This window comes from Balaenoptera physalus, assembly GCF_965194825.1.
Source record: "Balaenoptera physalus genome assembly, chromosome: 20".
NCBI lineage: Eukaryota > Metazoa > Chordata > Mammalia > Artiodactyla > Balaenopteridae > Balaenoptera > Balaenoptera physalus.
Genome location: NC_138901.1, coordinates 7,923,395 through 7,948,006, shown reverse-complemented (window position 1 = coordinate 7,948,006; position 24,612 = coordinate 7,923,395). Strand labels below are relative to the sequence as shown.

At 43.8% G+C, this 24,612-nt stretch overlaps 1 protein-coding gene across 5 annotated transcripts in view; it reads left to right on the top strand.

The window, feature by feature from the left end:
• RNF157 (ring finger protein 157) overlaps positions 1-24,612 on the top strand; it is a 79,986-nt gene that overhangs the window by 20,918 nt on the left and 34,456 nt on the right. The gene's annotated exons all lie outside the window — the stretch shown is intronic.

Here is a 24,612-nt window from a genome sequence, read left to right as displayed (position 1 = left end):
ACAGAGTCTGCCTGAGGGCGAGGGCAGCTCAGAAAACCCAGCTCTCCTAGGGATCTGAAGCTCTGCCTAAATGCCACCTCTGCAGACTGCCCTTGCCCAGCCCCTAGCTTGCCCTCGCCTTGCTTTTCGTTCCTCTTCATAGCACTTAATACCATATAAGCGTTTATTTCTCTGTCTCCTCCTGTTTATTATCTGCCTTCCCCATCAGAAGGTACGTTTCACAGGGCAAGGGCTGTCCTACTGCTGCATCCCAGCACCCAGGACAAAGCCTGGGACATTACGGATAAGCCCTTAATAAAGATCTGTTGAATGAATGACTGAAAAAGTTCCCCTTGATATCTGATCTGCTATCAGACTGTCTCTCTCTCCATTCATTCAACTCATTCCATAAATGTTTATGGAGCATTTTCTCTGCACCCAGCCTGAGGCTTTGTAATAATCGCTTCCATATGGCTATTGAGTGGCTGCTGTGTGCTAAGGAAGACCCTAGAGACTTCTCAGGCGTTATTCCTAATCTTCACAAAGACCCACCTGACAGAGGATTTATTACCAATCCCATTTTGTAAGCGAGAGAAGTGAGGTTGGGAGAAAACTGAGGTTCCGAGAGATGAACAGCGGCGATAGCCTTTATGAAGTGCAGACTATGTTCTGGGCCCTGTTCGAAGTGCTTTACAGAAAGTTTTCCCAAAGTCACATAACTAGATCTGCCTAGCCAGAGATCCATAACCTTTCCCCTGCTTCTCATTGCTTCAAAATATCCTGCCTTTCTCCAGAAACTCCTAGTTTAGTGGGGCAGACAAAACACAGGAACAGGAAATGTTTCAATAGCGCTCAAGGTCTGAAGGGATGGGATTCTGTAGGAATAGGGAGTGGGGGAGGGGAGTGGCAAGGGCAGATGCTTCGGTGGTGGTGTGGAGAACGAGGCCTTGGAGGATGGCTGGGTTTTCACGAGGCGGGTGGGAAAGGGGCCTCCCGGGAGTGAGGTGCAGAGCACAGGCCTGAAAGCATTCACGTTTCTGTTGAATCAGCAACCATTTACTGAGAAACTACTGTGTACCAGGTACTGTGATAGGCGCTGGGGATACAAAGCTGAAATGAGCATGGTTTGTTCCTCCCCTGGAACAAATAAGGAAGCCAGTCTGGCGGGAGTGGACCTTTCCTGATGGCGAAACAAGACTGGAAAGGTAGGTGGGGACTCCATTACCTCGAGACGTTTTCCACTCTCTCCTGTAGGCTCTGGGGAATACTGAAGGTTTTTAGGCACATAAGTGCCCTGGAGAAATTATTTGTTTGTTTGTTTGTTTGTTTTTTAGGAAGGTTAATCTGGTGATGATCTTCCATCTGGAGCTTTAATTAAAAAACATTGTTGTTGTTGTTGGTTTTCATTGTTTTCTTCCTTTCTTTCTGGGATGACAATCTCCCCCTTCAACAGCTTCTAATTCTTAGTCCAGTAGTACTTTAGAAAATACCAAGTCCTTCCTGCTTCAGATTCACTTATGACAGCTCAGACTTATCAAATGTCTGTTCTCTGATTTTGCTGCTACTACCTTAGCCATTAGAGTGGAAAGATCTTTTTTTTCTGATTGAGCCAGATAAGTACTCTTCCTCATTCACTGAGAGTCAGCTTATGCCTGGAAAATGCCCTTTCTTCTCACATGGACTCGCTGTTTGCGTCTATTTCTTCCTCCCTTTTTTCTTTCCTCTGGTGTCAGAATAGTTTATGTACTTTTAAAAAGTGTAGTTGTTTTGTGTTTTTTTTACCTTTTCAGGCCATAAAGATGATTTTATTTTATTTATTTATTTTTGGCTGCTTTGGGTCTTTGTTGCTGTGCGTGGCTTTCTCTAGTTGCGGCGAGCGGGGGCTACTCTTCGTTGCGGTGCGTGGGCTTCTCATTGCGGTGGCTTCTCTTGTTGCGGAGCACCGGCTCTATGCACGCGGGCTTCAGTAGTTGTGACTCGCGGGCTCTAGAGCGCAGGCTCAGTAGTTGTGGTGCACGAGCTTAGCTGCTCTGCGGCATGTGGGATCTTCTCGGACCAGGGCTCGAACCCGTGTCCCCTGCATTGGCAGGCGGATTCTTAACCACTGCGCCACCAGAGAAGTCCCAAAGATGATTTTAAAACAAGGGAACACTTCTTTAGGTTCATTTTGAGGTTTATGCCAGCTAACAAACCTTCGCAAAGTTTAACCGCCTTGTTTACACTTCTCTGTGAGCCTGTGAATGACTGAGCTCTTCCAGGAACACAGGAGAGCAGACTTGACCTTCACTTGCAGGCTCTCTCCCAAAGGAGCATCAACAGTGGCCGTTTTGTTGTTGTTTTTAAGAAGTAATCATTAACTATGCTTCATGTGGCACAGAGCAAATGTTTTCAAAAGACACCATGATTTCATGTTAAGAAAGCAAATCAGGGTCACTTCAAAGAGGGAGGTAGAAGCAGAGAAAACAGAAGAAATGTAGCACATTTCCCTTTTCTTTCCCCCTTTCTTAGTTAATAATAATAATAGCTAACATTTATTGAACACTTACTGTTTGCCAGGCCCGGTTGTTCTAAGCTCTCCGTACGTGTTCTCTCGTTGTGTTCTCACCCTAACGAGGAGGGTCCTGATTTGACAGATGAAGAACAAAGAGACACAAAGAATTGAAACAAAGATCGCAAAGCCTGGAAGTGACTAAATCAGGATTTGATCCCAGCAGTCCAGCTCCAGAGCCTGGGGTCCTCTGCCCTTTCCTGCTGGTCAGGTCAGGTGCGCTCAGGACCCCTGCGCATGTCCTGTCTGTGAGTCTGTCTAAGTAGATCATCAAGTGAGGTTTGTGAGATACGGAGAGACAACCATCCGAAAGTAGCCAGCATGGCCATGACATGTTCTCCTGAGTGTCTCTTGACAGAGTCCACATCTGGTGTGTAATTCCACCTGCCGACCTGACCTGAGGAGTTTGCCGTTACCGCACATCAGCTTGTTTAGGGGAAGGCCCATCGATTGAAGGTTGACTGGTCGCTTGAGTTCTGCAGAACTGACCTCTACTCTCTAGTAACGTATCTCGGTGTCGGTAAATGGGCGTCAGGCTGCAGAGGAAAGAGAACAGCCTTATAAAGCCATCCAGCAGCTTCAGGCAGGAACAGCACCTCTTTCCAGAGAGATGGGGACAAAATATGTTGAAATAAATTGTTAGATTAAATTATAAATGCCATAGACTTCCTGGCTTCTGGGTCTTGTTTTTCCTGTCATTTCTGAACGATCAGACTAAGATGAGTACCATTCAGTTATCGCTCAGCCTGTAGTTTTTACTGGAGCTGATTTCCCACTTAGGATAATCCATCAAGGTCAAATGTATTATCAAGTCTTCAGGTCAGATTTAAAGAACCAGAGTGTGTGTATTTATAGAAGGATGGTTGAAGAGAGGTTGGAATCAAGATTGGAAGTTTTACGTACATTAAACTCTTTGCAACCTTGGCAAGTCCATCACTCAGGCTCTCAAATTACCCACTTGTAAAGTGGAGGCAGTTCTGACTTTATAGGAATGTCATGCTTGAAAAATGCGTTGCAACTGCTGGATGCAAAGAGGTATGGAGCAATGTTAGCTGCACTCACTAGGCTTTCAGGTTGTTTTTTTCTGCAGTTACTGATAGTTCTGGGTGGAGAGAATACCCACTGGTTTTTTTGCTTTTTGTTTTTTGTTTTTTTTAATTTATGGCTGTGTTGTGTCTTCGTTTCTGTGCGAGGGCTTTCTCTAGTCGTGGCAAGCGGGGGCCACTCTTCATCGCAGTGCGTGGGCCACTCTTCATCGCAGTGCGTGGGCCTCTCACTACCGCGGCCTCTCTTGTTGTGGAGCACAGGCTCCAGACGCGGAGGCTCAGTTACCCACTGGTTTTTAAGCAACTGTCTTAAGTAGTGAACAGGGCTTCTGAAGGCCTTTCTGCCCTGGTCCCTATATAGAGGAGATAAGATGGTTGTGTTTGTACATCACAGTTGAGTAAAGGCCATTCCTCCCCTTCTTAGGTGGCAGAAGAGCTGGTGCTGATTTTTTTGGTCCTTTATTGCATTAGATCTTATTTTGTTGAGGTAAATTACTGCTAAAACTCTAAATTATTCGGAGGCTTAGTGACCTTAGGATTGTCAGATATCAAGTGCTCTCTTGACTCTCCCGGAGCTCAGCTCTCTCCTGTCATGTGAGAGGAAGCAGCTGAGTTTTCGTTGGGCCCCTAATACTCCACATCCTCTTGTGTGTTCTGTCGCTTCTTCCTCACGCTCCCTGCAACCAGGCTGCACAGCTGGTGTTAAGAGCCAAGGCGCACACAGGTGGGCTTTCCTTCTTCCTCTCATAGAGATGTACCCCAAAGTTGTGCTTAAATCCAGTTGCCATAAACTGAACCCTTTTATACACATATGGGCAGGGAGAGCAAGTTAGTTAAAAGAACTTGGCGATATATCCATTTATGAAGCAGGATTTTACACACATAGAGCTTTGTGTTAGCCATGGTGCTGTTTATTCATTCCGTAAATATCTGTGAGTCATATATTGTGCTCGCAACTGGGAATGCAGAGGTGAGAAGGACTTGGCTCCTGCCCCGAGGAGCTCTGGTGGAGTGGGGTGGGCAGATTGCCCCTGACGGTGATGGATCGTGGTAAGTTCTCTGAGACAGACAGGGCCAGAGTAATCTGAAAGCACAGGGGAGTGGGGATGCCCTCCGCCCAGGGAACTGGCTCTGAGAGAGGAGTCCTGGAACCTGGAGGGATGAGCAGGACTTCCCAGGTGGAGACTGGGAAGGTCATTAAGGTAGAATTAACAAGTACTGCGAGGAAGCACAAAGATGCAGAAGTGCACATCGGGCTTCCAGAATGGCAGGTAGTCTGTAAGGACTGGATCGTGAGGGATGTTGGTGGGAGATGAGGTTGGAAAGACAAACTGGGCCCGTGTTCGAAGGGCTGTGAATATTGTACTGAGAAGCTTATACTTTTCTATGGCAGTAGAGAAGGTCGTAGTCATGAGTGCCTTTGCCATTGACTAGCTTTGTGGTGTAGGTTAAGGTATTGGCCATCACTGAGCCTCTGTTTCCCCATCTATAAAAATACCCATCTTGGGAATTCCCCGTTGGTCCACTGGTTAGGACTCCATGCTCTCACTGCCGCAGGCCTGGGTTCAATCCCTGGTCAGGGAACTAAGATCCCACAAGCCACACGGTGCAGCCAAAAACTTAAAAATTTAAAAAAAAAAAAGTTTAAAAAAAATCCATCTTGCTGGAATATTTTAAGAATTCAAACAATGACAACTATTGTGATTTGATTTCCATTTTAGAAAGTTAGCTCTTTAAATAAACTCACAGTGTAGAGTGAATCAGAAAGGGAGGAGATTAAGGAGACCAGTTGAGAGGTCGTAGTTTTAGTTAAGAATAAAAAGTACCTGAACCAGGATAGCAGCATTAAAAAATAAGGCTGGTGCAGATTCAAAAGTTGTGGGCAGGGGCTTCCCTGGTGGCGCAGTGGTTGAGAATCTGCCTGCCAATGCAGGGGACACGGGTTCGAGCCCTGGTCTGGGAAGATCCCACATGCCGTGGAGAGACTAGGCCCGTGAGCCACAACTACTGAGCCTGCGCGTCTGGAGCCTGTGCTCCGCAACAAGAGAGGCTGCGACAGTGAGAGGCCCGCGCACCGCGATGAAGAGTGGCCCCCCCGCCTGCCGCAACTAGAGAAAGCCCTCTCACAGAAACGAAGACCCAACACAGCCATAAATAAATAAATAAATAAATAAATAAATAAATAAATAAATAAGTAAGTAAGTAAATAAATAAGTAAATAAATAAGATTATGGCTACCCACCTCTACATAATCAAGTTTAGAAAAAAAAAAAAGTTGTGGGCAGTGTGAGTTGAGGGAAGGGGAGAAGTTAAGGCAGAGGACATGGAGGAGCAGCCCCTGGGGGCAGCTACCACTTAAATGGGATGCTCTGCACGGGTTTTGTCTGCAGGTTGGTTTGTACCCAGGCCCCAGGGTAACCAGACCGGTTGGTCACAAGTACCCCGGTATCTACTGCCTTGGAGCCTGTATTCATCTGCCCAGGCTGCCGTAACAAAACACCACAGGCTGGGTGGCTTAAACAACACGTACTCACTTCTCACAGTTCTGGAGGCTGAGAAATCCAAGATCAAGGTGCCGGCAGACTGGGTTGCTGGAGAAGGCCCTCTTCCTGGCTTGCAATGACTGCCTTCTTACTGTGTCCTCACATGGCAAAAAGAGACTGAGAGTTCCCTGGTTGCCTAGTGGTTAGGATTCCGGGCTTTCACTACCGTGGCCCGGGTTCAGTCCCTGGTTGGGGAACTGAGATCCTGCAAGCCTCACGGTGTGGCCAAAAAGAAAAAAAAAGAGAGAGACTGATATCTCTATTTCTGTTCTTATAAAGCCACTAATCCCGTCTTGAGGGACCCACCCTTATGACCTTATCTAACCCTAATTACTTCCCAAAAGCCCCATCTCCAAATATAGTCACATTGGAAGTTGGGCTTCAACATATGAATGGGGGAGGAGGACATGAGTCCATAGCACAGTGTAAAGTCCATGGAAGGAGTGGGCCTCTTTTCCGAGTGTGTGTGTGTGTGTGTGTGTGTGTGTGTCTGTGTGTGTGTGTATTAGATTGGATTTTTTGCCTTTTGTCTGCTATCTTCTTTCCTTCTTCCTTCCTTTATAATTGTACTACAACTGTTTTTGTTTTGGGCATTCAGTTTGGCAATATTTAGTAAATTTTCAGCTGTGGCCCACCTATTTCACTTCTCTGAGTGTCCATGTAAAGGAAAAACATACTCCTGTGTGTTTCCTCTGCTCTCAGTATTCTACTACAATGCTGATTCACTTTTTTTTAAATTTATTTATTTATTTATTTATTTTATTTTTGGTTGCTTTGAGTCTTCATTTGCCATGCTCCGGCTTTCTCTAGTTGCAGCGAGCAGGGGCTACTCTTCATTGAGGTGCACAGACTTCTCCTTGCAGTGGCTTCTCTTGTTGTGGAGCACGGGCTGTAGGTGCATGGGCTTCAGTAGTTGTGGCAGGCAGGCTCAGTAGTTGTGGTGCACAGGCTTAGTTGCTCCGCGGCATGTGGGATCTTCCCAGACCAGGGTTTGAACCCGTGTCCCCTGCATTGGCAGGCAGATTCTTAACCACTGGGCCACCAGGGAAGTCCCTCCGGATTCACTTTTGACACCAGATGTGTATGGGTTTTCCAAACACATCAGGCAGGAATTGTTAAATAAATTATAGTGTATCTATACTATGAACTGGTATTCAGCCAAAAATAAAGTAGAGCTGTATCCACTGAGGTGAAAATATATCTATGACCACATCGTTTACCAAAAAAAAGCAAGTTCCCATATATAATGTAGAGTCTGGTTTCATTTCTTTATTTTATTTTTTTAATATTTATTTATTTATTTGGTTGCACTGGGTCTTAGTTTCTGCAGGCAGGCTCCTTAGTTACGGCTCACTGGCTCCTTAGTTGTGGCCTGTTAACTCTTAGTTGCGGCATGCGTGTGGGATCTAATTCCCTGACCAAGGATCGAACCCGGGCCCCTTGCATAGGGAGCTCGAAATCTTAACCACCGCGCCACCAGGGAAGTCCCTGGTTTCATTTCTGATAAAAATAACAGTGTATAAAAATATATGCGTACATTTATGTTGATATTTACAGGTGCATAAAAATACATGAGCACAATGCATTTTAACCTGTGACGGGGTAACTCTTGGGGGTGCAGCAGTGAGGGGAGGTACTTCCTTCATATTCTTCTATGTTGTTTGAATTTTCCCCAGTGAACATGTTTTCACTTTTTAATTAAAAGCATTTAAATTTTTTCTAAAAAGAGAGAAGGGATTACTGCTGAGCACAGGAAGGAAATAGAATATATAGAGGAGAATATATAGAGGTAGGAACATTAAGGAAATTCATAGAATAATGGTTTTAATTTTTTTTTTTTAATGAACTGAAAGAAGGGTGTGGTCTGCTGAGTGGTTACGGGCTTGTGGAAAATGAGAAAAACATAGGAATAAGCATGGGAAGGAATGGAGCGTCAGACACCTTTGGGTGTCAGGCTGCGATGGCTCAGCCTTAGAAACGTCAGATTAGGTGTTGATGTGGCCTGCTTTTAACAACCTGAGAGTAAAAGGAAACCCAGATTATAAAAGAGCTAAACTAGGGAATAAATATTCATACTTTTTAAAAAATTTTATTTGTTTAATTTACTTATTTTTGGCTGCGCCGGGTCTTTGTTGCTGCTTCGTTGTTTTTCTCTAGTTGCGATGAGCGGGGGCTATTCTTTGTTGTGGTGCACGGGCTTCTCCTTGCGGTGGCTTCTCTTGTTGAGGAGCACGGGCTCTACGCGCACGGGCTTCAATAGTTGTGGCACATGCGCTCAGTAGTTGGTATGTAGTTGGTAGTTGGTATGCGAGCTCCAGAGTGCAGGCTCAGTAGTTGTGGTGCACGGGCTTAGTTGCTCCGCCGCATGTGGGATCTTCCTGGACCAGGGCTCGAACCCGTGTCCCCTGCATTGGCAGGCAGATTCTTAACCACTGCGCCACCAGGGAAGCCCGAATATTCATACTTTTTAAATGCTTTAAAGCTTTACAGACAGCTTTACGTAAGGATTTTTTAAAAACAGCATTTTTATAATACATGTCTCCCTACTTCTGGGCTCTCCCCAGAGGTGACCACCCTGCTCAGTTCAATAAGTGATCTTCTCAGTCTTTTACTTTCAGTTTTGTAAAAAATTGTGACAAAATACACATAACGTAAAAGGTATCATCTTAACCGTTTTAAGTATATAGTTCAGTACATTGACATTGTTTTACACCCAGTCTCCAGAACTCTTTTCATCTTGCAAAACTGAAACTCTGTCCCCATTAAATACTAACTCCTCCTTTTCCTCTCCCCCTAGCCCCTGGCAACCACCATTCTACTTTCTGTCTCTAAGAATCTGACTACTCCAGGACCTCATCTAAGTGGGTTCTTACAGTATTTGTCTTTTTGTGACTGGTGTATTTCACTGAGCATAATGACTTCAGGGTTCATCCATGTTGTAGCCTGTGTCAGAATTTCCTTCCTTTTGAAGGCTGAATAATATTCCATTGTATGGATAGAGCACATTTTGTTTATCCATTTATCTGTCAGTGGACACTTGGGTTGCTTCCACCTCTTGGCTGTTATGAATAATGCTGCTATGAACATGAGTATTACATTCAGTTTTTAAGGCACACGTGCACACCAGTATTGGCCTAGGGAAGAAATGACCATTCAGTTTTAGGAACTTATTTTAATGAAATTATTGTAGGTCTTCAATTTTGAAATTTAACTTGTTTTTATATCCTTCCCCCCACAAAAAACCCTTATTCTATTTATGTTACCTTTTAATTCTTAATAAAGATGAAGAAATCATTTCAAATACCTTCTTCTAGGGAAAGTTGCTTCCTGACACTTAGTGAATAAATATCAAATACATAAACAAAGACTATTTTGCAGTGCACAGATAACATCCTAGTCATTTTTCCAAATACCGAGAGAATATAACCAAATTGTAGATTTTATTCAAGAGTTAGTTTCAACTGTCTCTTGACTCCAGAGATAACATGAAAAAGCTAGTTACTTTTACATGCAGAGTAGGATAGACTATTTTTTAGGTAAATGAAAGCATAAAATATGAGACTTAACAGTATGTGTAACGTTAGCTCCACCTTTGGATAGTAAGTTATAACATAAAAAAGACAACTTTGGAAGCTAGTTGGTTGGGTCCAAGCGTTTGCTACTTGGCACTAAGAAGAGGATATTTAGTGGCTTCTGTCTTAGTTTTCCACCCTGAGAACTCTCTTTTATGGAGATGGGTTTCTGTAGTAGATGGATCATGGGATGGACAGGGGTCCCATTGGTATGACAGAGGCCAGCGAGTCACACTATCCAGGGCAGCTACACTTCATGCTGAGGTCCCAGTGATGAGAGGGGGTGCCCCCAAAGAAGTCAAATCAGCTGATAGGACTGCTCCTGCCATATGTTCCTTTTTTTTTAAATTATCTTTTCTGGAAACAAAACCCAACTGCTTTTAATTTACTTTCTATTGTTGTTTTTTTTCTTTTCACTTTTGTCTTGTGAATTGTGAAATATTTATATGGAAGTATATAAAGCACATATCTACAGGTAAAGAAACTGCAAACAAACACCCTTGGACTCGCCACCCAGATCAAGAAATGGAATATCACCAGCACCTTAGAAGTCCGCCCTATGCCTGACCCTGGTCACATCTGCAGTACTTTGTTAAAATACAGCTTTATTGAGATATAATTCACCATGGCCTTCTCCATGGTAGAGTTACCATCTTTCCCTTTGTAGTTGATAAGTACCTTTGGGAGGATAGTTTGAAACTGCTGCCTAGATTTCTTTTCTTTCTTTTTTTTTTTTTAATGCTCACTGTATTCTTTTTTTGTTTGTGTTAATATTTATTTATTTAATTTATTTATTTGGCTGTGTTGGGTCTTAGTTGTGACATGCGAACTCTTAGCTGTGGCATGCATGTGGGATCTAGTTCCTGGACCAGGGATCGAACCTGGGCCCCCTATATTAGGAGCGCAGAGTCTTAGCCACTGCACCACCAGGGAAGTCCCAGATTTCTTTTTTTTTTTTTAAATTGCTCCTTTCTTAACTAATAGGACACTGCATATTAGATCTACTGCATTGCTTAGGGATATAAGACAAGGATCATGGTTCTGTCTGTCTGGTGTGTAGGCTGCAGGGTATAGTTTTATGGATTAGAGCTATAGAAAGGGGTTGTAATGTAACCTGAAATTATGAGAGAAAAGAAAAAAAATTCTCTGGAGAAGAAACGTTGCTGGAGAAGATGAGGAACAAGAACAGTGTTTAGTAGCTGTTGACCTAGTGTGTTACCTTCCCGATATAAGAATTTCAAAATCAATTTGGATTATAAAATTATACACTGGGAGAAGAAAGGAGAGAAGGAGAAGGAAACAGTTTCTTCTCTGTTCTTATCATAATTTGGTTTCTGTCCTAGTTGAGAAGATAGTTTTCTTCGATAATCATGAGGCCATGCTCACGTTGATCTCCACCCCCCCAATTACATAAATCATTGATTGATTGACTCATTCAGTCATTCCTTCATAAGGGTTCATTTGACTGAACCCCTGTCATCCTCCAGGCTCATGTTCAACACTGGAGATACAAAGATAAAATGAAATCCCTGCCTGAAGGAACTTACTTTATAACCAGGAGATGTGCACGAGTTGGAGGAGGGGCCGAAGAGCAAAGGCACAGAAGCATCTAACCAAGGTGACAGCTCTGCACTACAGACGATTCAGTAAAACTAAAGTGTAGGGTCCAGAGGGTGCAGGGGAGACACAGCAAGAGATAAGGCTGTGGATCCCGGCCTAGACCAAGGGGCCTTGTGTGCCTTCCTGCCAACTTTGGACGTTTATCCTATAGGCATGGGGAACCATTCTTGTGGTATAAACTGGGAGTCATTTAATATACATTTTGAAAGATCACTCAGATGACAATGTAGAAAATCAATTAAGAGATTATTATTATTACTTGTGGGAACGTAAAGCAGAGCCAGTTGTCCAGATGAGAGCTGATGAGGTCTGATCTCAGGTTGCAGTCAGAATAAAGAAGAGGGCCCTGATCCGTGAGGCAGAATCAGTGTCGGTAACCAACATAAGAGGCAGAGTCTAGGCTTTGGTACTCAGGCTGTATCTCCCGGGCCCTCCCAAAGGATACGGCCAGCTCATGGGTTTCCCTGCTTTATGTGGCCGACCCATTCTAGCGTGCCGGCTTCTCTAAACCTTTTGGTCTTTTCTTCCAAAGACTTCTGTGCCAGTTCTGGAATCGCTTAGTGTGGTCCATTGCTCTTCCAAGCTCCTAAGAGGCCCCCTCCCCCAGCACCTATGAGACCCAGGCCTTTGCCAGGGTGTTAATTTTGAGTCATGAGAGGATGTCCTCGTATCAGCAGCTCTTCCTCATCCTGCTTTATATGCCACACCCATGACCAGTACCCTCAGGACCCACACATCCTTCCAGCTCCTGCAAACGTGTGTTAGCCCGGTCCCCTGGGACGTTTGGAATAATAACCCCTCTCTTAGCCGGCCCAGCTGGCCCCGAGTGAGTGATGCAGCCAGGAGGAAGATGGGGGCAGTCCATTATGGTAGGGCAAGCGTTGTCTTGTAAGAGGCTTGTCTTGTTCGAGACTGCTGCCGTGGTCTTCAAGCAAGGGGGATTCCTCTATTTTCCAAGGAGAGGGAGTTGGCCACTTTGCGGGCCCAGAGAATCTGGGGTTCACAGTTTTCAAGTAAATAGATACAGACATCCCCATCTCAGGCCTTAGAGTTCACCCCTTTCCATCAGGGCCCTGACTTTGACGTAGGAGACTTGCCTGGGGAGTTCAGCCTTCTTAGAGCTGCCACCCCTAAACATCAGGTCCTGAGCCTGAGGGAGGTAAGTGTTTTTAGGCTGGCTGACTGTCATACTCGGCTTCAAGTTGCTGGTGGTTGTATCCGAGACTGTCTTTTTCCGTTTTCACTGGGCAGACGGCTCTCAACAACAGCCACCCAGTTCCACAGTCCTTCTCGTGACCATTTCTTCTGCACCTCCTGTACCAGAGACGTTAGACCAGTCAGTGCGTCCCCAGCCACAGGTCGCACTACTACAGCACCCCAGGGACCGTCACCCCACTGATGGGTCCACGTTGCCATCTGGCTGGTAAGCGACCCACCCCCAGAATTCCACCTGCTGAGTCCACCTCCGTAGGCAACTTCTGATGCCACCTGGTCTAAGGCAGACTCTGGAAGCAAACCTGCGCTGGAGATTCTTGTGAAAACTCTTTATTGAAGAAGTGCTCTTTGGAGAAGGGGCATAACGGAAGCCAGATGGGGCAGGGGAGCAAAACTAAGCAAGCAGCAGTGTGGTCTTGGCACAGACCTGCTCCAGCCTGGCCCTTCGGGAAAGCTCTGGCGTACAGCTTGCACCACAGACTCCCCCCATCTCGAGGACAGGGGGCTGGCCTTTTGTACCCCTCACCGTGCTGTCGTGAACATTCTATTGGGCTGGCCAAAAAGCTCGTTCGGTTTTAAGTAAAACTGAGACAGTTTTCATTTTCACGAAGGACTTTATTGAACAACGAACGTACTCACTACCCGAACGAACGCAATATCCTGTGTATTTTGTTCAGCACGTGTATGCGTATTTGTAGGAGTACGCCCACAGTTGGCAGTGCTGGGGCACACAGTATACTGTAGAAGATACTGCCAAACAGTTTTCCAAAGCGACTATACCAATTTTACTCCTATCAGGAGTGTTTGGAGTCCCCAGCACCTAGTATTTTCCATCTTTTTCATCATTGCCATTCTGGTGGGAGTGCAGAATTAACTTCCATTTTCCTGATGACTCATGAAGTTGAGCACCTTTACATATATTTATTGGCTGTTTGAATCCTTCCTTTGCGAAGTGTCAGTTCAAATCTTTTCTCTTAGCTGAGCTGCTTTTTCTTTCTTAGTAAGGAAATAATAAGAAAAACATGAGTCCTTTCTCAGATAAATATATTGCAAATATCTTCTCCTAGTCTCTGCTTGCTTTTCACTCTCTCTTTTTAAAAATAATTTATTTATGGAGTTCCCTGGCAGACCAGTGGTTAGGACTCAGTGCTTTCGCTGCTGTGGCCCGGGTTCAATCCCTGGCTGGGGAGCTGAGATCCCACAAGCCGCACAGCGTAGCCAAAAATAAAAAATAAATAATAATTAATTTATTTTTATGGAGATATAATTGACATAGAACATCATGTTAGTGTGAGGTGTACAATGTGTTGATTTGCTAAATTTATATATTGCAATATGATTACTACCAATGGGTTAGCTAACACCAGCATCAGGGCCCGTAATTATTATTTCTTTTTTGTGGTGAGAACATTTAAGATCTAGTCTCTTAGCAACTTTGAAGCTTATGCCTTTTCACTCTCTTCCCAGTATCTTTAGTTGAACAGAAGTTCTAAATGTTAATATAGTCCAATGTATCAGCTTTTTTCTTATATGGTAGCACTTTTTGTATCCTATTTAAGAAATCTTTCAAACACCAAAATCATGAAGATGCTCTGGTTTTCCTCTAATAGCTTTGTTTAACCTTTCACACTGAGGCTTGTCACCCATCTGGAATTGATTTTGGGGTGTGCTGTGAAGTAGGGGCCAAGGTTCTTCTCCTTCTTTTTCTTTTGTTTAAACTGACCCAGCACCGACCGTGGAGAAGACCATCCATCCCTTTCTCACGGCACTGCAGGGTCGCCTTCGTCATCAATCAAGTGACGGTAACTAGTTTCTCCAGTGAAGAATCCACTCATGTCCAGCCTGGGGGTGGGGGACAGAGGGGAAGGGGTTGAAAGTCTGACGGCCAGGTTCCAGGAGATGAGCGGGGAAGGGGCTGTGTGGTCTCAGCAAGCCTCCGTATGGAGACCTTGACTTAGCCCTGTGTTTTCAAAGAGCTCCCTTGCCCTTGGCTGTGCCCGGTGTCCCTGAGACTGTCAAATCCTCTGATGGACTCTCTGGTAAACATCTTCTCTTAGAGAGGGGACAGGTGGCCTCCTGGCCACCTGGCGTCTGGGAAAAGATCTCAGAGTCGAAATCCTCTTCATTCAGACATTCCCAGCCTCCTCTTTTGAACCTCAGTGTACCCCGCTTTTAGGACGACCCGCTGCCTCCAATTCCTAAGCCTTTCTGGTATTCTGGGCATAAATATGTTTCTGCTGTTTCGAATTTCAGCCTTTTCTGTTCTCCTAAATCAGTTTCCACTTGTCTGTGTGTGATACAGCTTCCAATTGTTTATTTCCTCTCCCATTCTCTCTGTTCTTATGGTTTTACACATTTTTTTCTTTTTTTTCAATCCCTTTGCTGTCATTTCAGTGGGAATTCAGAAGGGAGCAGAAGTCAATACAAGTGTTTAATCTGTTGTGGGCACTGGAGGCCTATCATAAACCTTTGCATTCATTTCTTCAAATTTTCAAATCTGTGCTGATGGGAGCTGGGAAGCACTGTTTGACTTTAAATTCTCTATCATTTCTTCAAACTCAAACATCTCAAAATTTTTTATAAATGTATTTATTTATTTATTTATTTATTTATTTATTTAATTTTATTTATTTATTTATTTATGGCTGTGTTGGGTCTTCGTTTCTGTGCGACGGCCCTCCCCAGTTGTGGCAAGCGGGGGCCACTCTTCATCACGGTGCGCGGGCCTCTCACTGTCGCGGCCTCTCCCGTCGCGGAGCACAGACTCCAGACGCGCAGGCTCAGTAACTGTGGCTCACGGGCCCAGCCGCTCCGCGGCATGTGGGATCTTCCCAGACCAGGGCTCGAACCCGTGTCCCCTGCATTGGCAGGCAGATTCTCAACCACTGCGCCACCAGGGAAGCCCTATTTATTTTTTATTTTTGTTTTTGGCTACATTGGGTCTTTGTTGCTGCGCGCGGGCTTTCTCTAGTTGCGGCGAGCGGGGGCTACTCTTCGTTGCGGTGCGTGGGCTTCTCATTGCGGTGGCTTCTCTTGTTGCAGAGCATGGGCTCTAGGCGCACGGGCTTCAGTAGTTGTGGCATGTGGGCTCAGTACTTGTGGCACTCGAGCTCTAGAGCGCAGGCTCAGTAGTTGTGGTGCACGGGCTTAGTTGCTCCACGGCATGTGGGATCTTCCCGGGCCAGGGCTCGAACCTGCGTCCCCTTCATTGGCAAACGATTCTTAACCACTGCGCCACCAGGGAAGCCCCATACATCTCAAAATTTGATAACTAACCCCTTATATATCTAATATGAAATATAAGATATAATATAATTTATTACATAGAGTAGAAAGGGAATGAGTAAGCATTATAATTTGGGCTTTGAAATTACAGGGCAAGGATTTTCTGTGTGTAAAAATTTTAAATTAAAAAAAAAAGCTGTCATGTGACCTTGTATTGTGCTAGAAGGTAATTTGCAATTTCCCTCGCTCTCGATTTGCCAGGGAGCTCGTCATTGTCCCTTTTTTTGCATTTATACGTTCTCTGTACTCTGCTTCATGTTAGCCTGAAGTTGTGTAGGAAGCTCTTGAGTGATTCTTAAAGAATTCAGTAAAAGTTCAGTATTTTGCTAGACACAAAATAACTCACTGTGCGGTCAAGCCAAATCTGATGGGCCGGAAGAACATTCTACTGGAACTCAAGCTTTTTAGCTTAACAGAATTCTCTTATTAATCTATATTCTATTTCAGCTACAGTAATTTATGTTTTCTTTTAATACCAAAAGCTCAACCAAACCAGAAGGAAATCTGGTTGTGTCTTGTACCATAAGATCGTGGAAGAAGGAACCCGGGTATTTCATAGAGAGACAGTTTAAAATAAGAGGTCGTTGTCTTTGGATGTAGAAGAGCTGCTTCACAGCTCACGAAGACGCGTCCTGCTCTCTGTAGAGCTTGTGAAGTCATCCACGCTGCAGTGAATGTTGCTGCCCTTCGCACCCATCAGACCCTGCGTTCTCCCCTCCAGATATACACGAGAGGCTCATAGGGCAGCTGAACATATGGTGATCTGTGCAGAGTTCAATGAGGCCTTTGGCTATTTTATTTAAGCATGGAAAGAATGTGTCTTGTCATTCTGGAAAGGACAAAACTGCGGGGATGGGAAACAGATGAATGGTTGCTAGACACTGGGGGTGCAGGGAGGGGTTGGCTGCAGAAGGGAATGAAGGAACAATACGGGGGATGGAAGTGTGCTGTACCTTGATTACAATGGTGGTTACAGAGCTGTATGCGTTTGTTAAAATGCATAGAACTGTACACTAAAATGGGTGAATTTTACTGGATGTAAATTACACCTCGATAAACCTGACTTTAACAAAAAAAAAAAAATGGAATGTGTTGGAAAGAAGGAGTGGTTCACAGACATGCCAGTGCTCTCTGTGGCCTGGTGTCCATGTGGCCCAGGGAGCCCCTGCTTATGGCCATGTATCAATAAGAGGCGGTGGACGTGTGCCCCAGACGCCGTGTGTGCACGTGGCAGTGGGGGGGGGGGGCGGTGGTCAACATTGCTTCTGCATCAGCAGCGCTCAGCCAGAGGGGTCAATCCTAGTACCCCAGCAGCAGGGAAAAACTATAATGGAAAAGAATATTAAAAAACAAATGTCTATATGCGTAAAACGGAGTCACTTTGCTGTACAGAGATTGGCACAGCATTGTAAATCAACTACACTTCAATAAAAAGGTAATAAAATAAAAAACAAAAAACACATGGCAATCTGTTTTTTAGTTATTTTGTGAGTATTAATTGTGCCAACCTGCCGTTTAGGGCAAATATCCACAATCCAGATGGTCACCATGGACACCTGCTGTGCTCTTCTGAAGACCTTATTCATATATTCATTCTACACATAACCTATTTTTATCTTTTATGTGTGCTGGTCTAATCACTCTGGGTGATACAAAGATACCTCTAACCTAGACTTTGCCCTCAAGCTTATAATCTCGCAGGAAGCTCAGACACTATATACACACAAAGAGGGAAGTGATAAATGAAGTGTAGACAGAGCTTCCAGAAACTCTGAGAAAGGAACTTTACTTTGTGACATAAGTTTTGCTGACTTGGAAAGTGCTGCTAAACGCTTGAACTTTTGGTTTGTTGTTTAAGGCTGTGTTTCTTAACAAACCAGGGCACAAAGAACTGCTGCGGTTTTCAACAGTGAAACTAAAGCATCTGTGTTGTAGGAATTTCCTCGACATTTCTTTGAAACCTGCTGAAACTAAGTGTGCACACTCTCACCTCTGTTTCCTGTTGTCAGGGGCCGCCCCAGCTTACGGGAAACTATGTGTATTGGTGTTGCATTTCAAAGAAAAATTTGGTTAACTTTTTCAGCTTTTAAAGACATGCATAATGGCCTTAAATTGTAATGAAAGTGTTCTTACAGAATTCTATAAAAGTCAAAGACTTCTGGGTCAGATAGCCTGGTTACATGTAAATAGCACCCCTGAGCAACACACTTATTTCACACAACTAAAATAGTAGCCCTGACTATTACAGAAATGAATCAGACATATGCTTTATCTTTAGAAGACAGGTCTCACAAAGCGAGCTTTGCGGTAAAGGTTGCTATAATTATAGAATAGAATGTAGTCCCATATTTTCCATTTATTAAAAATTTAAATGCTTTTAACGCCAAAGTTGCATATCCTCTGTTAATCCATACTGTTAAATATTTTTAAAAGAAAGAAGGGGAGAGGACTTCCCTGGGGGTCCAGTGGTTAAGACTCCGTGCTTCCACTGCAGGGGGCACGGGTTCGACCCCCTGGTCGGGGAACTAAGATCCCCGCAAGATGTGTGGCGTGGCAAAAAAAAAAAAAGAGGGAGAGTTAGCTCAGGCACTTAATAGAAGTAATGCAAATAGTAAGTACCAGTGGGTAACATTTACAGTCTACAAAGTTGTTTCACAGTTAACAGTTCAGCTGTTGTCTCCCAGCCCCAAACCACCCTCTAACCTGGGCTGGGCAATGCTGGGGCAGGGACTCTTCGGCCAGGTTTCTCCACTTCCAGGCTCTGCCAACGGAGGGCGCCAGAGGGTCTGCAGGGCTGGAGGAAGAGAAAGGGTGGTACCCAGAGACCAGAGTCCCAGCTCCAGGGGGCCTCTAGGCTGATAGCCCCCACCTCTCCCCTTGATTCCCTCAGCCCCAGGGGTGGTAGCCGCTTCCTGAGGTGACTCTGTGTCAGCTCAGTGTCCCCTTGTTGTGTTTTGGTTCTCTGATGCCTGTTTAACCAGTTCGATTAAATTCTCTGTTAAAATACCTGGTGTGGTTTGTTTTCCTGACTAGACTAATACAACCTTTATTTTTATTTTTATTATTTATTTATTTATTGGCTGAGTGGGGTCCTTGTTGCAGTGTGGGCTTTCTCTAGTTGTGGCGAGCAGAGGCTACTGTTCGTTGTGGAGCATGGGCTCTAGGCACGCAGGCTTCAGTAGTTGTGGCGGGAGGGCTCAGTAGTTGTGGCTCACGGGCTTAGTTGCTCCGCGGCATGTGGGATCTTCCCGGACCAGGGCTTGAACCCGTGTCCCGTGCATTGGCAGGCAGATTCTTAACCACTGTGCCACCAGGGAAATCCCTAATACAACCTTTAATCTCACAAATTATAAGGTAGCTATTATCAAGCACCTTTTACTGGTGAGGAAGTAGAGGCTTAGTAGAGCACAGCAATTTGTGTAAAATTGCACAACCACTAATACAAGGGCCAAGACCTACACCTTCCACTTTGGGATCCTTTGCTCTCCATTTCCTCTCAGCACTTTTCTTGCTGAACTTTTTTTTTTTTTTTTTTTAATACTTAACAGAAGAATTGCAAAGGTAGTAGGGAATTCCCGTATTCCCTCCACCCAGCTATCTCTGATGTTAACGTCTTACACAACCATGGAGCATTTATCCAAACTAAAAATTAGCATAGGTACATTACTATTTTTCAAAACTACAGATTTTATTAGGACTACACCGGTGTTTCCACTAATGTCTTTTTTTAGTCCCAGTTACCTTTGGTTGTCATGTCTCCTTCGTTTCTTCCAATCTTTAACAGTTTCTCAGTTTTTCCTTGTTTTTCATGACCGTGACAGTTTTGAGATATACTAGTTAGATATTTTGTAGAACTCCCATCAATTTGGGTTTTCTGATGTTTTCTTGTGATTAGACTAGGGTTATGGATTTGCGGAAAGAATACCACAGAGGTAAGTACCCTTATTACATCATATCAGAGGCACATAACGGTTCATGACATATTCCCAGTGATGGCAACCTTAATCACTTAGTGAAGGTGGTGTCTGTCAGGTTTACCCACTACAAATCTTTCTTTTTCCATAATTTATTTGTTTAGAAGCCAGTCACTAAATCCTCTTGCTGAACTTTTGACTTTCCACTTAATCCTGGGGCTGTGCTTTCTTGGCGGATTATTAAGTAGTGCTTAAAGAATCTTTGAATTGGCCAGGCTGAGAATTATAAACCTAGGAGCCAGACTAACTGTGTTAGGAGATATGACCATGTATTGCTTCTTGGGAAATTATTATCTGTTGTGCCGTCTTTGTTTTGCACTACGTTTAAACTTGGAACTTGGCTCTTTTTAGTCTCAGAAAGCTTATGGTTAATGCTACGACACCTGTTTTTTTCTTGATGAACTGGAATCACTTCTGACAAGCCTGGAAAGATGATCAGAAGCCCAGGGTCTTAATAACATGCAGGAAATCAGTAAAAAGAGGAAGAGCCACAGAGAAATGTTTGCTGAGAATAGGAAAATTGGAGGTGTTGAAGGATGTGGTTAAAGGCGTGAAGATTTACAAGGATGGACTGAGAGGTGATAGATGACTGGTAGAGGGACATAGAGATGTCAGGTAGGAGGTCAAGGAAGGGATGAGGATGGAACACAGGATGAGAGAGAAGCCAGTGACGTGAATCAACCTTGGGATTGGACTCTGTGCATGATATATTGTAAATATTTGTATTTTGTCTCTGAGATTCACCATCTAGAACATAAGAGTTATACTTCTAGCTCTAGATTTCATTACAGACAGACTTTAAGTGAGCTTAGACTTTAATATATTTAATATGTAAGCCAAAGAAATTAGTTCAGTTGGTTTATATAACCTTGGCTACTCACTGCTATTTTTTTAATTTATTTTTGGCTGCGTTGGGTCTTTGTTGCTGCGCGTGGGCTTCCTCTAGTTGTGGCGAGGGGGGGCTACTCTTCATTGCGGTGCGTGGGCTTCTCATTGCGGTGGCTTCTCTTGTTGCAGAGCACAGGCTCTAGGCACGCGGGCTTCAGCAGTTGTGAGGCGTGGGCTTAGTAGCTGTGGCTCACAGGCTCTAGAGCGCAGGCTCAGTAGTTGTGGTGCACAGCCTTAGCTGCTCCCTGACATGTGGGATCTTCCCGGACCAGGGCTCAAACCCGTTTCCCCCGTACAGGCAGGTGGATTCTTAACCACTGCACCACCAGGGAAGTCCTGTGCACTGCTATTAAGGAGTGAGTGAAGAATAATCAGCTCTCAAGACTTTTGGAAGCTTAGCAGGGCAAAGTGAAACAGATTGGTACCTTGTTAAATTAGCTGCAAATTACAGATCTTTTTTTTCCTTAAATATTTATTTATTTATTTTTGGCTGCGTCAGGTCTTAGTTGTGGCACGCGGGATCTTTCATTGCGGCGTGTGGGCTTCTCTCTAGTTGTGGCGCGTTGGCTCTGGAGTTGTGGGGTGCTGGCTTAGTTGCCCCACAGCATGTGGAATCCTAGTTCCCCGACCAGGGATCGAGCCCCCGTCCCCTGCACTGGAAGGTGGATTCTTAACCACTGGACCACCAGGGAAGTCCCTACAGATCTTAATATTAACAATTTAGAAATTAAAAGTATCATACATATGCTATAGGTTTTTATTTTATGCTATTTTGTTCTAATTATGCGGGGTTTCCATATCTCATGATGAGCTAACCAAAATAAAATCTCATTAGGGTTTTTGAGTTACTAATGGCCTTCTTCCTAGGCCTAGGGCTGTATCTGCGAATAGGTAGCTTAGCCAAAGAAACTGACCTTACCTGGGCTTAGAATTCTGTATTTGATTGGCTTATAAACTTAACTGTTTCTGTATTTCATACTATTCTTTTTCTGAAGCTGAGATTCCTAACATAGCAGACTTCAGAGCATATTTTTTTTAAGATTTATTTTTTATTTATTTATTTAATTTATTTTTGGCTGCATTGGGTCTCAGTTGCGGCACGCGGGGTCTTCGTTGAGGCGTGTGGACTTCTCTCTAGTTGTGGCGTGCGGGTTTTTCTCTTCTCTAGTTGTGGTGCACGGGTTCCAGAGCACGTGGGCTCTGTAGTTTGCGGCACGTGGGCTCTAGTTGAGGCGCGTGAGCTCAGTAGTTGTGGCGCATGGGCTTAGTTGCCCCGTGGCATGTGGGATCTTAGTTCCCTGACCAGGGATCGAACCCCCGTCCCCTGCATTGTAAGGTGGATTCTTTACCGCTGGACCACCAGGGAAGTCCCTCAGAGCATATTTCCTTCCAGAAATATGAGAGATGGAGACTTGAAACTCTTGTAATTGATCTTGGCTCTTACAGAGATAGTTTTAGGGGCAGTATATTTCAGGAGGGGCACAGGTGGGCAGCTTGGAGTTTTTCAACTTGAAGACCAGCTTACAGTTTTTAGTTTTTAAAATATAGACTGGGGAAGACTTCTGTCCACTTGCTCTTCTTAATAACTGGCCTACTGAAAACGCCTCTGTTAAATAAAATGACTGGAAAACTAATACTTGGTGGCATTAGAACATTCATATGCTTCTTTGGAAAAAAAATATATGTTGTGTATTTTTTTTTTTATTTAAAAAAAAAATTTTTAACATTTTTATTGGAGTATAATTGCTTTACAATGGTGTGTTTCTGCTTTATTGTTGTGTATTTTAGAATACCTGTTTTGGCTGATACTGGTGCTTTGGGCATATTCTTTACCTACAGTATTAAGCATCTCAAAATCTCTTACTTAAAACTGGATTCTTATTTGTGAGCTGGGTTACCAGTCTCCTGACCAGATGAAATCTGGAAGTCAGGCATCTAGAATGGGGTGCTGGTCTGAAAGGAGTCGTTTCTCTGACCATTAGTCATTATTTACCAACTTGCTGGAGGGAAAAGATGACAGTGTCTGCTTTACTAAAAGCACTTTTTTCCCTTTTAACTCTCCTTAAAATTAGCTGGTGTTAGGCAGAACCCTTTGTATCTAAAAGCAGCTCATCTTCAGAAAGATACTTTTATTGTAGAAGCACAGGATGATTGGGTAGTGTTTTATCCCGATGGGAGGGGCTTTCAATCAGGGGAACAGGAAGTTGAGTAGGTTTCACTTGTCATCAAAGCAGCACACATAGCCCTGGAGGTGCATTTGATGTCAGAGTGTACGCAACCTGTTACCCGGTCTGAGTACTCCTGAACAATATGAGTCAAGACCCAAACCATAAGGAGAGGGAGAAAATGGGTCTGTGATGGTCGTTAACAGAGACCAGGGCGATTTTGTGATGGGTGCTTTTCTCTGCAGTGGATCTTTCATGCTCTTGTTACCAAAGAGAACTGGTTAACTGGGCATACTCGTAGTAGGGTTTAAATATTTTGGAAAGATCAACCTTAGAGGTGATGTCATATAGCCAGAACATTGGTCCCGTGTGCGCCCTGCCAGGGGACCCAGCAGAGGAGTTAACAGACTATAAATAGACTGCCATCTTGGATGGATTCCTTGGGTAACCAAACCTGCACACAGAGCATCTTTGAGTTAAGGTCATCATGTGACACCCTCGTGGTATCTCCCTCACATCTTTGATTTGAGTGAAAAAAATGTCTTTTCACATCTTGTCAGCTTTGTGGTCACCAGTCTTTCTACACGGGTGATTGACTCCCCACGAGGATTGGATGGAAAATGAGTGAAAAGGGGTTTTACTGCTGTAAATATAGCTCATTGACGTTTTGGTGGACAGCAGGCACAATACAGTCTGTCCCAGGGCTACAGCTGGTTAAATAGGCAAATTTGTATTCATTTCACATCATTCAACCAGAGTAAACTGTTCTCCCTGACGTGGATCTAAGAAAATGTTATAAAGTATCACAAGTCTAAATATATCCACTGGTAAGTCTTGGACGCACTACATAGCTGAGAAGAGGGGAAGTAGAGAAAGCTGAGAAAATAACCAGGCATCAAATAAAAAGGAACTGAATTTTAAATATAAAAACCCTAAAATCTATAAAAGCAAGAGCTTATGTAAATGAGTGCTGTAAATGAGCTATTCATATGATCCCAGATGTTGATTTCCATATTAACTATTATTTATTTCTCTGACACAAATATTACATGACTGCAATGTGTAAAATGAGTACTTTTCTCTTTTAGTCATAAATTGCCTAAAAATAATTTCCTTTCTCTTCAGAGGCAGATTTTTGGCATTTGAGGCTTTTTTCTTCTTAAGTAAAAACTGCATTAGGTCATATTCGTTTGTTTTTCTTTTGCATACCCCCCCCCCTCCTTTTTCCTATTAAGTTTCCTTTCAGGGAATGTTTATTGCATCATTATTTGTAATATTGAAAACTGGAAGCAGAGCAAGTGTTCATTGGTAAAAGATTAGTGAATACATGATGGTCTGAGGTAGACGTCTCTAAAAAGGAACCAGGGATCCTTGGAGACATGATCAATTCCAGGGAGGGGACAGAAAAACACAACATGACCCTGGAATACCTTGTGGTGCCAGAAAGTAAGGAAGTGCTCAAAAAGTGATGGGGCAAGTCAAAAGGACACAGGAGCCAATTGAGGGAGTTCCCAGTGGCCAAATCCAGGATGCTGTGTGTATATGATCAGGCCTGAATTTAATAGCAAATGTTAGCAAATTATGTACCTTAAAAAAAAACTTTTTATTGAAATTAATTATTTTTATGAATGGATTATAGTTCCTTTTACAGACCACTGGGAATTACCCGTAATTTACAACTGAAGTAAGATCCTTTCATCTCGTATGCACTGGGACCATATTTTCTACTACAAAAATGTGAGTGCAGTCATAGGGGGAAGTTTAACAAAATACTTGA